We start from the raw sequence: 16874 nt of genomic DNA on the forward strand, positions 1-16874 counted from the left end.
CTGAGAACTTTGATCATCCCCTGGGGAATGTTCCATCAGTGGACAAAAAACTGTAATGTTGGGCCAATTCTCCCTGTACCACTTTTCTTTGTATGGATGGTGGTGAAAGAAGTTGTAGGATAAAGGGTTATGGATTTTTAAGAGATGATACAAGTTAAGAAAAGGGAGTGTGGCTCTTGGGGACTCCAGCTTTTTTTGCAGAAGACATTTTATGTAAAGAAAGACAGGATTTCAAGCTAAGCAATGGAGTACTGTACCCAACACAAAATTTAGGAAGGGAGTTGGTATTACTCAAAACCTATGGTTATGAAAGAACTGAGTGATGGCACTAGACATTTAAGCCAAGAGACAACTCTGGACCTAATATATAACAGATTCTACTGGTCCAAGATGGCAACGGGTGTATGTATGGAATGTAAGACCCATGTTCATTGTATTTAAAAGTGCATGCTGCTAACTCATACTGCCTATAACAAGGGAATAAGAACCAGAAAGTTTTTGGAGCTTGGGGATATAGATATTTTTCCTTTGGGAGGATACTGGAAGAAAAAAATTATATCATAATAGTGACAGATTGCTTCATGTGATGTCTATAGATGTATCCAACATGAAATAGTAAGGCTTCCACAGTAGCCAAAACATTGTGGGAGATGTATTTCTTGGTATATACCTTCTTTGACAGGGCCTACTTTGATAAAGATCAAAACTGAGAGAAAAAGCTATTCAAGCCAGTGCTAGTCTTGGAAAGAATCAAGAGTTCTATAACCCCACCTTACCACCTTCAACATTGCTTCCCATCCAGGGCATTTTAATTGCATATTGTTAAACATGTTAAGGATCTTGAGGTCTGTCAAAGTTAAATGGACATATAATGCCACCAAATCATAGTAGCAGCTTTACTTCCATTATGATGATGTTTCCTATGAGCGTTGTTTGTTTACAGATTGTGTTTTAAAGTTTCAGAACACAGAGAATATGTGGAGACTGATAACCAATATGTACCTTGTTTGAGAAATCATTTGAAGTAGGCCTATTGCCTACCCATTATCACCTCATGTCAGCGAGGAAAAATGATGTTCTGATTGAGTTCACTGTCAGGAACTGCAGCCAGGGATTGTCCTACTATAAAATATTTATGTTCTGGGAAAATACAAGACAGTGGAGCAGTGAAGAGCCACCTCATACCAAATAGTTGGAAAATTGAGTAATTTTCCAATATAAATGAAATAGCACTGGAGATCATTTGGGCCCTTGCAGAGATGATACATGGCAATCATCTGCACACAGGAGAGTTAGTCAGATTTCCTAGTGACCTGGAAGTCAGGAGTGACCTACATTTAGATAAATAGGTTTTAAGTAAGACTGGTCCACAAGATGGAGATGGACAGCTATTGCTTTACAATGTTCATATATATGGAGGAGACATGGCCACCAATGCAGATGATGAGGCAATTGTGTACTAATCTTAAGAAAGTTGAGAAAGCCTCCCAAGATAGCCTTGGCCAGAGGCAGTCCTCTACCTGGAATGGTAAGGGTATTGATTTAGGAGATACCCTTTTATTGTCTATTCCAGTGGGGAGTTGAGGTTGCCTATTAAGTCTATCTCATTAGGAATCAGATAACATGGTATTTGGCCTGGGTCATCCATGGATTAAGGCCAGGTTAGAAAGTCTATAATTGACAAGAAAATAGAACCAACATTGTGTCTATCTAGTATCCAGGTTGACATATCCAGGCATAATAGGTGAAGTTACACATGTCTTAGTTAAATATTTTGCTACTTGAATTTTGTTTCCTGCATAGGTTGTGAATAGTATATTCTGCATTTGGAGCCTGAGACATATTTGCATGCTTAGGGTTGGCTAAAACATCCTCACACTGAACTCAAGGTAATCAAGTATTCAAGAGTTGAGTGGAAATTTTTATAAAGATGAGATGTTAAGGTAAGCTTCACGAAGTTTCACTCTAAAAGAAAACATTATTTGGGAATATACTGTACAACTTTTTATGTATTTTGTGTGGATAGAATTTTATTGGTATATTTTCACTTAAAATCTTTCAGCTGCATGAAGAAATTATTTGAGAAATTTTTATTGATCACTTACTACATAGAAGGTACTATATGAGGATAAAGGAGCATACACAGAAGAGTGAGATGTGTATTCTGAACATCATGGTATAGTGGGAAGAGCAATGGATGGATCTGGAGTTGGGAGACTTGATTTCAAATCCTGTCTCTGTCACTGCCTGCATGACTTTGGGCAAGTTACTTTTCTTCTGTGGGCCCATTTCCTCATTGTGAAATGAGGGGATTGGATGGATGCCCTCTAAGATCTCCTCTAGTTCTAAATTATTATTTTAGATTCCATTAAAACAGACACATAATACAAGGCAGTATGAGATAAATGTCCCAAGAGTGAAAGAAATGGAAGGCTATGAGAGTTGAGGAGGAAGAAGTCACTTGGGGAAGATCCAGAAAGATTTTATAAAGATAGTCTGAACTTTATAGGCATGATAAGATTTCAGTAGTTAAAGGAGGTTTGAGGAAGCATTGTTTCTACATATTAATATTAAAGTACATATGTTAAGATGTAATTGACAAGGATAAGAATAAAGGAAAATTTTAGGAATTCAATTTATCCATGGCCTACTGTGTACAAGGCACTGTGCCAGGTACTGGGGATAAAAAGATACATAATACAGGCCCTACTCTTAAGGAATTTACAATGTTATGGTTCAGAGACATCATTTTTCATCTTATAACTAAATATATGATCTGTGTCAAGATGCAAATTCTAGCGGTAACCTATTTTTCCTCACTTTTCTTCAAGAATAATGAAATTAAATGATCTTTATTGAATACATTTCATACAAACAAGAAAGCCTTAGGTGAAAATTCTTGAAAATTTGTTCTGTAGTGATCTCTTCTTTTGGCTTCCTAGACAGTTGCCTACTCATCAAAACAAGCTCTTGCTTTATTATTATTATTATTAATTCTCCCATTTGAAATGAGTTTTGTTGCTCTTATTTGAGTCCAGGTAGGGTGTATTTTTGAAAATCCAGGAGCCTGAATGAAATGTATGTATATTTGTCCCCTATCCAATCATGTATCTACTTTTATTGCTTTTTGCTTGGTTTATACAGAAAATGATGGTAATACCCTAGGCTTAGTGTTTCCTAGAATAATTTCTATGTTCAGGCAAAGCAGATATAATGAGAAAAGACACAACTGAGGATGGTCAGAATAATCCTCCAATATGAAACTACAGTTCCATTTATCTTTTGAAATGGGTAAGATTATACCACTAGATGATATTTAAGCAGTTCCTTGATATTCGAAATGAAAGATTGTATATAAATACAAAAGACACTTATTAGAATTCCAGACAGAACCAAGGGACACAGATTTCCTGATCATGGTGAAAGTCAGGGGACAGAAAGCAATTTGAACTTGAGCATGATATACTGTTAAAATGTATATTCGTAAAAGGAATGCAACTCAGGAGTACTCTGAAATATATTTAAATATCTCAAGGCATTAATGAGAGAGGCCCTTCATATGATACACCTACTTTCTCCTTTTTGACTTGCTCGTTTCCTCTCTTAAATATTATACAAATCTTATTTGACTCAGTGAAGCTGCCATAAAATATCAGTGTAAAATCAATCCACAAAATAAAAGTATTGGAAAGTGATTCTTCTAAGTTATTTTTAGAAGACCGTTTTTAAAAGCTTGATGAATGAGTAAAACAGAAGTCTTTTTTGAAGAATTACATTTAGTCAAACAACCTCATCACTCCTTGCCTAGACTATTGCAATAGCCTCCTAAGTGATATCCTTCCCTTGTCTTTTCACTCTCCAAATCATCCTCCACAAAGTTGCTAAGGTGAATTTTCTGAAAATCAGGTCTTATCATGTCAATCTCCTACTCAATAAATGCCAGCAGTTCCTGACTACCCCTAGCAATCAAATACAAAGTCCTCTGTTTGGTACTTAAAATCCTTGATAACTTGGCTCAAACCTCCTTAGACTCTTCCATCTTCAACTGGTCTTCTTGCTGTTCTTCACACATGACACTTCTCCCATCTCTATGTTTTTGTACACTGGTTGTTCTCCATGCCTGGCATATACTGCCTTCTCAAATCTGGCTCTTAGAATTCCCAGTGTCTTTCAAAACTCATCTCAAGCACCAACTTCTATCTGAAATCTTTTTTGATTACCCAGCTTCTAGTACTTTGCATTCTACCTCACCTAATTACTTTGCTTGTGTGTGTATGTATGTATGTTTATATATATGTATATTTAAACATATATATACACATAGTCTCCCTCAATAGACTATAAACTCTTTGAGGGCAGGTGTTGTTTCCTTCTGTCCCAATGCCTAACACAGTGTCTGGCATAAATAGGTGCTTAATAAAATGCTTGTTGATCAATTGTGTTGCAGTGCCTACTGTGAACATAGCTCCATTGTAGATTGCCAGGTTGAGCACAACTTAACTTTTGTTTTTTATTCTTTCTATACTAAAACACCTCACCACTCTTTACTCAAAGTGAAGTAATGCTTTTGTACAAATTTGGATTAGTACAGCTTCATTTTTTTTTATATGAGGTAATTGGGGTTAAGTGACTTGCCCAGAGTCACACAGCTAGTGAGTGTTATATGTCTGAGGCTAGATTTGAACTCAGGTCCTCCAGAGTCCGGGATCAGTGCTCTTTCCACTGCACCACCTAGCTGCCCCCTTAAATATTTTTAAAGAGAAAAAAACACTAAATGATACGTATACTTCTTCAGTCAAGAATCTGTGACCCACTTTTGCAAATAACAAGCCCTAATGTCTGAGTACCAAGATGCTTTAATGAGTTGCTAAGATACCTCCTCCCACTAAAAACAAACAACCAAAAAAACCCACCCCACTATCTGTTGTTTGATCTTCAGCTGATGGGCTTCTTTGAACTTAACTAGGCAGACATTTATATGATTGACACACAACCCTTCACCAGTATGACCTCTTAGAGCTTGTCTTCTACTGGAATAATCTTCAGAACCCAGGACCCCCTTCAAGTTATAATAAGACATTTGAATAGGACTTTAACCGAGGACACATATGTTGATTATAATGACATATTTTTGTTGTTATTGTTGTTGTTTGTTTTAGATAAGGTAACTTCCAAATAAGGCTTCTTTACTCAGTCTGAATAGAATCGTTTCCTCCTCCTCCTCTGTCTCCTCCTTCTGCTTCTTGTTCCGGTCCTTGTGTTCTTGTTCTTCTGTTGCGGCTTCTGCTACTTCTACTTTTTAAAGTAGATAAATAGAAACAAAAGTTAGGAGAATAATCAAAAGATCCAGATGTTTTCCAGAAAATCCACAACCGTAATAAAAGGATGAAGTCCTTGTTTCATAATCTGTATCTGGAATACTCATCTTGACTTTTTATAAATTGCTAAACATACTTGATTGATTAATTATAACCTTCATCTTCAGTTTGGAATATCCAGCAATTATTTAAAGAAGATAGTTTTCAAAGTTATTTGACAATAGTGGAGTGAGTATGTTTTATCGCTGCCTTACATCCATATAGAATCCCCACATAAGAAGAAATCTAACCAACCAGTTGAAATTTTATTCTTTGTGGAAAAACACTGGACCAGGTACCTAACAGTCTTGGCTCTACCAATTTGCTAGCAGTGTGGTCTTAGATAAGTCACTTAACATCATGAAGCTTCATCTCTAAAATGGATTTGATGAGATAATACCTAAAATCACTTCTAGCCCTATATTCAGTTAACCTGTGATTGTCTGGTTTTGAAAAAAAAGTTTGAGTCTGAAATTAAGTACATTTCACAACGAGGAAAATTATTCTTAAGATGCGGCCCTTTGAATTTTAAGAGTCTGAAAACCAAATTCTTTTTCACTTCTAGAAATTACAAATTTGCTTAGACTGTCCAAAGGTAATTGATCTACCAGTGGTATTCTCCCTAAGTGAAATTATTCACAGTGAACAGGGTTTGGAGAATCAGAAAGTTTATCCAATGTTCCTGGCACCTTTGCAGATATCCTTAATGGACTGCACATTTGTCTTAAGAGAAGGATTAGTTCACTTTAGAACATTCTTGTTAATTAAATTATTTCTGGATGTATCCTTTCATTAAAAATAAACAACCAGTTCCATAGTATTCTCATAGTCCTATGGCATTGTTTATTATGAATGATTTCCATGCATGCAATGAATCTATCGTCTACTACTACGGTATATATTTAGGAATTTCTTTACCTGGTCCTACAACATAGTACCAAAGTACCTACCACATACCCAGAAACTCATTGTAAATTGCAATTCATGAGTTTATTACTTTAAAGTAAAAAATTGGATTAACAGCTGAGTCCTACCATTCCAGGAACTCAGCAGCTATAACCAATGGATTGCAGAGTTTTATTCAGCTTTCTTTTGGGCTTGAGACATCAAGCTTGATGAGATCAGACCAAGACAGGTTACTTATTTCCTGCAAAGTACTATGCCCAAGCGATGAGACTAGCTGAATTGATAAATAATTATTAAGTGCCTATGATGTGCAGGGACATTGTGATAGGTAATAAGGATGCAAAAATGTGCCCTACTATCAAACTCACATTTTACTTGCCAGTTTGCCCAGGTGCCATTCCTTACCCAAGTGGGTAGTGCCCTGGACTTGGAATTAGGAAGGCCTGGAATCAAATCCTACCTCAGATGTGTACTAGATGCAAGATCCCAAGCAAGTCACTTGACCTCTGTGTGCCTCATTTTCCAAAATAGCAGGCTGAACTTGGTGGTCCTTGAGGTACTTACTACCTCTATATCTCTGATGCTATGAATGAGTTCAAAGGACTTTTGCATTTGGCACAAGGAGTGTCACCTTGAACTCTTTTCTAAACCTTAACTAATTACCATTAGCCACCCTCCTAGCCTTCTGGCTCCCCCCTCCCTCATTTCACAGATCTGAGGCACTCTTGCCCTATTTACTCCACTATACCAAGTCACTTCAATTCTTCAGTCACTGCCACTGTTCCTGGATACCGTGGTCCAATATCTGCTCCCTCTTTTTCTCCTGTCTTCTAAAGCTATCCACTTTGCATGAGAAGCATACTTTTTAGGGTTTATTTGCTAGGGAAAAGAGAATACACAAATTCAAAAATAACATAGTAGGGTTGGTAACCAGAAGTACGTATAAAAGAAATCTATCTAGTTCCAGACTTAGTAACATTAAACTTCCTGGGTTATCCAATTTTCTGTATGCTAGAGAGGACCCAACACCCTTACAAATCCCAAGTGAGAATAGAATTTTCTATTTTAAAACAATCCCAATTATTTGATTTGCCCAACTGGGAATGGTGGGGTCACCTTATTCCTTAGTTCAGTTGAAAGTCTCCTGATGAAGGGTGTGGGAAGAGACAAGCTCTCCACATAATGTTAAACTATCATTTAACTAACTAGATATCTTCTTCCTTTCCTACCCATCAGTAAAAGGAAAACAAGGAAATGCAACCAGTATAAAGTGTTTTGATCACCATAAAATCATAATGTATTCCAACACAAAAAAGTTGACAAGAGGAAATCCTTAGAGCCTGAAATTCAGGTAAATGCCACAAGGTGAATGATGTTGTTTAGCTCTGCTTTGGTGACCCAGTAGCTAGGATTCCTAGTTGTTAAAGTGAAAGAAGAAATTGATATATTGCTTTTGCTAAAAAATAAACTCTTTATTCAAATAATGTTAAATATTAGGTAAACAAAATAACATGTTAAACATAAATTGAGTATTAAAATTATGAGATGATGATTAATTGATCTTTAATTATCAGTAATACACAATTTAGACAAAGATTAAAATAAAAGTAAATATCTATGTAAAATTCAGTACCTTCATTAATCTTTATCTATCAAATCTTAATCTACTCTGAGACTAACTCTTAGACTTAAGGGTAAAACAGCTTTCAAATTGCCCTTGAATATTTTTTTAGTCAAAAACTTTATATGGAATTTCTAAGTTCCTGATTCTTGGAGTTCCAGAGCTTCCTGGACTCAGAGCAACTTAGCATCCAAAGCCCTCCAAAATAGGATACAATTTCCTTACTGCTAGCTGATGATCAAAATGTTTGATCAAACTACGTAATTTCTTTCTATCGCTTTTCCTGAAGAAGAATTTGATGTTTTCCAAGTAGCTTCTAGCACCATACAACTTTGCTCAAGCCAGAATGAAAGGGAGAAGCAGAGAGACAAAGGCAATAGAAGAGAGAAACTGATGAAGAGAAGAGAAAAGATGAAGAAGAAGAGAAGAAAAAGGGAGACAGAAAAGGTGAGAGAACTCTGGGGTCCACTGTTAACTAACTATGTGACCATTGATCAGTCATTGTACTCCTACGGACCTCACTGACCTTATCTAAGGTTCTCTTCTAATTTTCTCTGTCTTTAAATACCTTTGGAAAATTCTCATTGCCAAGTCCTGATTCTACTTCTATAATATGTCATCATCTACTCCCTTACACATCCATACTAGTTCAGGCCCTTATCAGCTTTTACCTGGGTTATCATCATTGCTCTCCAACTGGTCTCCTAACCTCCCGTCCCTTTCATTTCCAATTCCTGTTCCTCATAGATATCAGAATAATCTCCTTATGTACAAACATGACTATGTCATTTCCCCTTCTCAGAAATTTCTGTTGATTAAAGCAGTAGTTAGTTCCCAAAAGTCCCAGACTTTTTCAGGAGGTCTGCAAAGTCAAAACTATTTTCAGGATAATTTCAAAATGTTATTAGCCTATTAAAATCTTCTTCCTTTTTCCAACTACCATTCTCTATGTGGCTGAATTTTCTTCATATACTTGAACCAAAACAGTGTATCACAACAAATTGGGTGCAGAAGCAGATATGAGAATCCAGCTGTTTTCTATTAGGTCACTTTAGGTCAGACAATAAAGAGATTTGCAGAAGTCTATAAAGCAATATCAACCTTCTCATTAATTTTTGAAAATATAGTTATTTTTCATAAAATGTTATTCATGTTAATGTAATGGATTTATTATTTTTAATGACAAATAAATATTTTTAAAATGATCAGTTTCAGTTTTGAATATGGTAAATATAAATAGATATGACCCACATAAACAAAAAAGTTCTTTGGGATTCTTAATAATTTTATGAATGAAATGTGGTCCTTAATAATTTTTAAAAGTATAAAGAGTTTCTGAGACAGAGAAGTTTGAGGACCACTAGACTAAAGGATAAAATCTAAATTTCTTAGCCTGACTTTTAAGGCCATATATAATCTGGCTCTCAGCTATATTATTAGTTTTCTTTTTCTATTAGTCTCCTTTATGCACCCTGTTTTCCCTTCTAACTAGAACCATTCCCTAATCTCATCTGCATTTACTCAGTCTCCTTTATGCACCCTGTTTTCCCTTCTAACTAGAACCATTCCCTAATCTCATCTGCATTTACTCAGGTCATTTTGTATTATATGGTATGCACTCTTTCTTCCTGTCATAGTTGAGTTCAAGTGTGACCATGTCCATGATCTCTTTAATCAAAAAGATCTCTCAATCTTTAATTTTTCATAGAGAATTTTGGCTTGATCTCTCCTGTGCTATTATCATAATTCACCATTTATCCTATTTATTTTTGTACTTGTATCTTCCTTCCCATTGGATTTTAAGGTATTTTAGGGCAATGGACTTGTGTAATTTTTCATCTTTCTATTTCCAACCACTAGCACAATCACTTGCACATAGTAGGTGCTTAATAAGCTTCACTAGTTTGAATTATATTGGCCACACATCTCCAGAATATATACTGTGACCCTCCTTTCCCAATCAAAAGGCTATTTCCCTACATTTTACCAATTGTCAATATGCCTCCAGCTCTCTATTCTTTGGATGCTGAATTCCTGTAAACAATTGATTATCTATAGCTACATATAATATGCTTCTTCACTAAGAAGCTGCCACTTACTTTTAAATATGCCTCTTTCTTAAAAGAATTAGGCACAAATCTCCCCTCTCTACCTACCACACACATGATTTTTTCCTCCAGAAAATGCACTTGAAAATACATTGAAACGAAGAACAACTAGGTTTTAAAATATCAATATCCAGTTGTTTCTTTATAGGACTAATGACCATAATTAGGGGGCAAGAACTGGAGCTGGAGTGATTTTAGCCCATTAGGGGTTGCTTAAGCATTAGGCTGGAGGAAGTTTTGCTGCCCACTGGCTATAACTGCTCAAAAGTGGTGGGACAGAAGTCAATTTACAGATCAGAACCTGAATTTCTATGCAGAAAACTGTACATCAATTTTTAGACTGAGTTTGTTTCCATTGTGCAATATACAGTAAATGCTAGGAGAATTTGAATCAATATTTACAAAGCATTTTGAGGCTCTAAAATAAAAGCTATGTATATATCTCACACTATTATTCATTGAGTTGTTTTTGTTTTTGTAGTTGGTCCTAACAAGGTGGTTTTCTCTTAATTATTTCTTTACCAAAGAGAATATTGCTGTTATTTCAACTGTTAAGTTTCTTGTGGAGAAATATGTGAAAATGCAGTGGGTTACCAAACAGGCTCTCAGGTGGTATACTCATCTATACAAGTGTAAATTAATTTTTATTTTCCTCCCTTAATTTCATGGTGAACCAGGAAAAAGAGGAAAAGCAGCATGATGTTGCTGTATAAGTACATTCAACATTGCAGGATGTAAAACTGATCTTAAAAATCAATTTCTAAAAATATACTGCTGCCCTTTTGGCTAGAATTGCAATGTTATTTTAAGGATTCTGCATTAACTTTAGGAGGTAACATAGGGCATTGACTTCGGAATCAGATGACTCAGATTCAATCTTCAGGCCTACCCTTTACTAGGTATATGACCTTGGCCAAGTCATTTAACTTCTATGACCCTCACTTTTCTCATCGACACAAATAGGATAATAACATTACCTCACAGAATTGTTGCCACTGAAGGACTCAAAAAGAATAGGGGTGCAGAACCTCCGGCCTTGGGGCCACATGTGGTGCCCTCTAGGTCCTCAAGTGCAGCTCTTTGACTGAATCCAAACTTCACAGGACAAATCCTCTTAATAAAAGATTTGTTCAGTACAACTTGGACTCTGTCAAAAGGCCACTCCCAAGGTCCTAGGTAGCCACCTGTGTCCTTGAGGCTGTAGGTTCCCTACCATATCCCCACCCCCAGTCTATTAAACAGACTGTAACCCCTTCATGTCCCTTGAATATATTTCCATCTTGGATGCCAGATGTAATAAGTGTCAGAAGGAGGTAACCTAGCAGGAAGGATAATCATCATCATCATCATCATCTTACGCTTTCCAAAGAGCAATGACATTAAAAAGAAGGGACGGTCATTTGTTGCAAACAGAACAAGTATTTTTTTGCTCTGACAAGGGAGCATAAGAAATAATATTTGAAAGTATTTTGAAAACTGTCAATTGTTATTAAAATATAAGAATATTTTCATGGAGATTAACAGTGTGAAAAAAAAAAGTAATGAGTGGCATTAAGGCCAGGAAATGGTAATTTGTTTTAGTTTGCCTGGTCACCCATCCCTGCCATGCTCATTCTTACCTTATTCATGTTATGCTTTCAACTCCTGCTTGGAAATTACTTCTTTCTGATTATCTAAATTCTAATCATCCTTCAAGGCTCACCTCATATTCTATTTCCTCTATCAAATCTTTCTTGATCATTCCAGTCAATACTGACTTCCCCTTTTCTGAATTTGTTACTTATTTTGATGAATTCATGTTTTCAACATTGTTGAGTTCTACCTAAAACAACACACATCAAAACTGTCACAAAACTTCAAATAAAATTAAAATAATTTTATTGCTATCTTTTGTACTTTTTTACATCACCAAAATTTCTCCCAGTATTCTTCTCCTTCCTCCTCCCAGGAGAGGAATCTTATATTACAAATATAAGATCAATATTATATTACAAATAAACTTTCAAAACAAGGGTCAAAGAAAAAGAGAAAAAGAAAACAACAAAACAAAACAAATAAATATACTTTTAAAAGTCTGAGTATATACCCAATGTTCCACACCTGCAGACTTCCCATCTTTACAAAGGAGTGGGTGGGGGTATTTTTTCATATCTCATTTTGGGGAGCCATTCTTGATCTTTGTAATTTCGAAACATTTACTCTTTGATTGTTTTGTTTTCTTGGTTCTATTTACCTCACTCAAAATCAGATTATGTAATTTTTCTATGCTTTTCTATATTCAGTGTATTTGTAGTTTTACAGCATAGTAATATTCTATTACATTAATGAACCACAATTTGCTTAACTATTCCCCAAGTGATGGGCATCCAATTTGTTTACAATTTGCTACTCCCACAAAAATGTGCTACTGCTTTAAACATTTTGGTATATGTGAGGACTTTCTCATCAATGACCTCCTCAAGGTATAAGCTTAGCAGTGGAATCTCTGAATCAAAGGGTATGGCCATTTTAGTCACTTTCTTTACTTGATTCTAAAGAGTTTACCAAAATGGTTTTAAAAAAATGCATCAGTGCGGCCGCTAGATGGCGCAGTGGATAGGGCACCAGCCCTGCAGTCAGAGCGACCTGAGTTCAAGAGGGGCCTCAGACACTTACTAGTTGTGTGACTCAGGGCAAGTCACTTACCCCCAATTGCCTAAAATAAATAAATAAATAAATAAATAAATAAATATCTTAAAAAATGCATTAGTGTGCCTATCTGTCCATAATCCTTCCAACATTAACTATTTCTTTTGTCACCTTTGCCAGTGTGTGGTATAGAAAGTGAAATCTCAGGATTATTTTGATATGCATTTCTCTTAGTGTTAGTGATTTGAAACATTATTTCATATGTTTGTGAATTTGTTTGGAATTCTTTTGAGAACTATTTGTACATACCCTTTGTCACAAAACTTTTAAGTGAAAGAGAAAGATATTTAATGCAGGTTTTTTTTTCAACACAAAAGTACACTGTTCTTTCCCCTATTTGATTCTTATATGTCAGCTGCTCACAAAAAATTCATAATAAAATAGGCCTGTGATGTGAATACTTTCATTGATAGATAATAAGCTAACTATGAAGAAGAAATAGAACCTTCCAATTTCATTATTTCAGTAATAGCAATCACAGTAGCAGTAGTGTTCAATTGTTTTTCAATCATGTCTAATTCTTTATGATCCCATTTTGGGGTTTGCTTAGCAAAGATACATTTGCCATTCCTTCTCCAGCTCATTTTACAGATGAGGATTAAGAGGGTTAAGTCACTTGCCCAGGGTCACACAGGTAGTATATGTCTGAGGCTGGATTTGAAATCAGGTCCTTCTGACCCCTGGGCCAGTGCTATATCCGCTGTGCCAACTGTAGGCAGCATTTATTTAGCCCTTCAAAGTTTGCAAAGAGCTTCATATATATTATCTCATATGATTTTATTATCAATGGTATATTTCAGAATGTTAATCATTAATGTTTGCTGGGTAGTTTTGGAACAAAATAGTAGACGCTCAAATACGTATGGAATTAGTAAATAATATTATAAATGAAATCAGAACTTATTTAAATTACAATAGTATTCTGGGATTCAGTTCAATTAAAGTAAATTTATCAAGCATTTTATTAAGTGCCTACTATGTATGAGACACTATGATAGGAACTTGGATACAAAGAGAAAACACTCCGTAACTCAAAGAGCTTATATTCTACTGGGAGAACATAACATGTACTCAGATAAATGTATGCAAGATATTTACAAAATAATTTTGGTGGGAGGGGACACATGCCAACATCAGGTAAAGACTCATGTAGGAGGAAGGTCTTGAATGGTGCAGCTAGATATTTTTGGTGGAGGTAAAAAGGGAGAACATTCTTGGCATGAGGGACACATGAGTAAAAAGCATGGAGGTGAGGGTCTGAAATAGGAACTTTTGATAGGAATTTAAGAATATGAGAGCAGGATCAATCTGATAGATTCTAGGAACCACCCAAATGAAGATGTGGTTATTTTATGACAGAAATCATGTGAAAATGTGAAAAATTCTGTTACACTGTGCTAACTACTAATTTATCAGTTGCTAAGTTTTTGGAATTATATTTTAGTTTCTAAGTTGAGTTTTCCTTCCCCACCTCAAAGTGACTTTTTTATTTTATTTTATTTTTTTAAACATTGTCACCTCTGGGGACAGTTTGCTTCTTTGCTTCTTGGGAATTGTACCCAGACACTTTCAGGGACTAAACTTTCAGAATATTGATTCTACTATGGCTGTGTCCAGATGCATCAATGAAGGAGAACTCAACTCTGTGAAATCACAGACTCATTGCCAGATTAGTTACCATGTAGTAAATGTGAATATAATCCAGATAATTGGAGTAATTGTGATTTCAGGTTTTGGGAAGAGCCTCTATGAGAAAGGACTATTTAATCCAGAAACAACAGTGTGAACAGTGTGTGTGTGTGTGTGTGTGTGTGTGTGTGTGTGTGTGTGAAATATGGGGATTTCAAATATAAGAAGGAATATTGAATAAATGCTGATGAAAGGCTTTTCTCAGTATCTTTTAAGGACAGAATAGGATATAGTTTTACATCTTGTAAGATGTCAAGTAGGTTTAAATTGTAGTAGAAGGGATTTAGTTTACACTTTTGTGAAAAATCTTTTGTATATAAATTTGTGAGACAGTGAAAGAACTTTAATGAGAGGAAGCAATGTCTAAGTTCCTCAGAGTCAGATGAATGGAGTGAAAATCAACCTTTTGGGGCTAGCTAGAGTACATATAGTCCTGTCTAGAGGCAGCAGAAAGAACAAGATGACCTTTAAGGTAGCTTAGAGCCCTATCAATCTCAGGATTATAGATTTAAATCTGGTAGTGACAGTTAAGGCCATCTAGTCTAACCTCCTTTATTTTAAAGATGAGAATCTTTGAGGCCTAGAGAGGTTAAGTAAGTGACTTGCCCTAAGTAGTTCTTAGGTAGTTCTGCCAATAGGTAGTTCTTAGGGGAAAAAAAAATTATTCATTAATTTCAATTCTATTCATAGATCCTCTGACACCTATACACCCACTACTAGTCAAGCTTTCATAGAAAGAGTGTTGGATTGGAAAGAGCAATGAATTTGGAATCAGAAGGCTTGTCTCATGATAACTTGTATGACAATGGGCAAATCACTTACTTCTCTAGCACTGATTTTTTTCTTCTGCAAAATGGCGGTAGATTTGATCTCTATCATCTCTGTTAGCTTTAAGTGTTATGTTCTTATGAACTGGGTTTGAAATACTTCTCTGACACTGACTGTGAGACCACGGACCTTTTAGCTTGCTTCTCAGACCCTCAGTTTTATTACTTATAAAATGGAAACAATAACATCTAAATTATCTACATTATGGAGGAGGGTTGTTAGGAGGAAAGTGCTTTTATTAACCTTAAATATTAATATTTAAATGTAAGCTATTTAGAGAAAATCCAATATTTTAGAAAGCTCCCAAAGAGGAAATCATACAAGTCCTCAGTATATTACTGTGGCTCTTTGAATTTGTCAATATGGCTACTTCCTCTACTGGTATAGATCACAGACTATTCACACCTTTCCATCCTGTGAAATTCTTGTCTACATGATCCCATAAATCCCCTCTTAAGAGATTTACACACCTGATGAAGCAAGGCCATAATGAAAGCTAGATTATTTCTTATACACTTTGCCAGGAAATCATGTGGTCCTTATCAGTGACCAAATTCCTATTGGTATAAAGAGTGTTATTTCTAGACAGTACTTTTATTGTACCTTTACCCTCTGTAGACATGCAATACCATTAGCTGTGTTGCTCTGCCTATTGGGTCAAGATGGTAACCAATCAGGAGCACAAATACCCAGATACCAAGGAGACATAGTCTAGGAAGATTGCCTGGAAGCAAGCCAGAAGACCCTTCCTAAGAGGTTCTGAGAGTCCAAGGAACAGATGATACATTTAGTAGTGGTATGAATTGGATGGTTCTAGCCTGCAACATAGAATCTAAAACAAGGGTGAGCTGAAACAATATTGACAAGCCAGAAGCACCGAACAGTCAGCAAGCATTTAAGTACAGGAACAGCACATAGTTACTGGGGATATAAAGTAAAAAATGAAGCAGTCTCTCAAGGACCTTAAATCCTGTCAAGAAGATAATATATCCATATATACAAAACACACTCAAATGAATCTGTGATCTCATCAATTTGGGAGTTCCCTCCAACAATGCATATTGCAACCCACACATGCCTGTGTGATTTGCATCTATGTCTTCTCAAAAGTTTGCCACAGAAGGCTCACTCACTTTTCTTCACTCCCCCCTTGACATTGTGAAGGTATCAGCGGAGCACTCTAACTGTCCACCTGTTATCTATCACTATTGCCACGTGACTGACCCATCTTCTATCATACAATTATTTGATTAAATACTTTACTCCTCTTCTTTGGAGTTCCTCATTTGTTATACGTGATGCTTATATTTAATTCTTTGAAGGAGGTATAATGTTTGTATTGAGAAGATGGACCTTTGGGGATACGGGAAGCTTAGGGTCAATCAATGTCCTTTGTAATTTCCTGAAAGCAACATGCCTGCTCTCCTCCTTTTCAACTCTGTGCCCAGCTCATTGTCAATTTGTACTTTCTGTCCAAGTTATACATACAATTGGATAAACTTAATAGGATGTCTATTTAGGTAGATATCAAAATCTGAACAATGGACATACTTCATTCATTTGGTCTTTTCTATCTGGATGGCCAAAGTCACTGGAATGATTGAAGATCTTTTTAGGAGGCTCTGCAATGTATCAGGGTTTTATGTAATACATAGATATAACACATACATTCAATAC

The sequence above is a fragment of the Vombatus ursinus genome, unplaced genomic scaffold (genome assembly GCF_900497805.2).
Source record: "Vombatus ursinus unplaced genomic scaffold, bare-nosed wombat genome assembly UNPS02014858.1, whole genome shotgun sequence".
In the NCBI taxonomy this organism is placed as follows: domain Eukaryota; kingdom Metazoa; phylum Chordata; class Mammalia; order Diprotodontia; family Vombatidae; genus Vombatus; species Vombatus ursinus.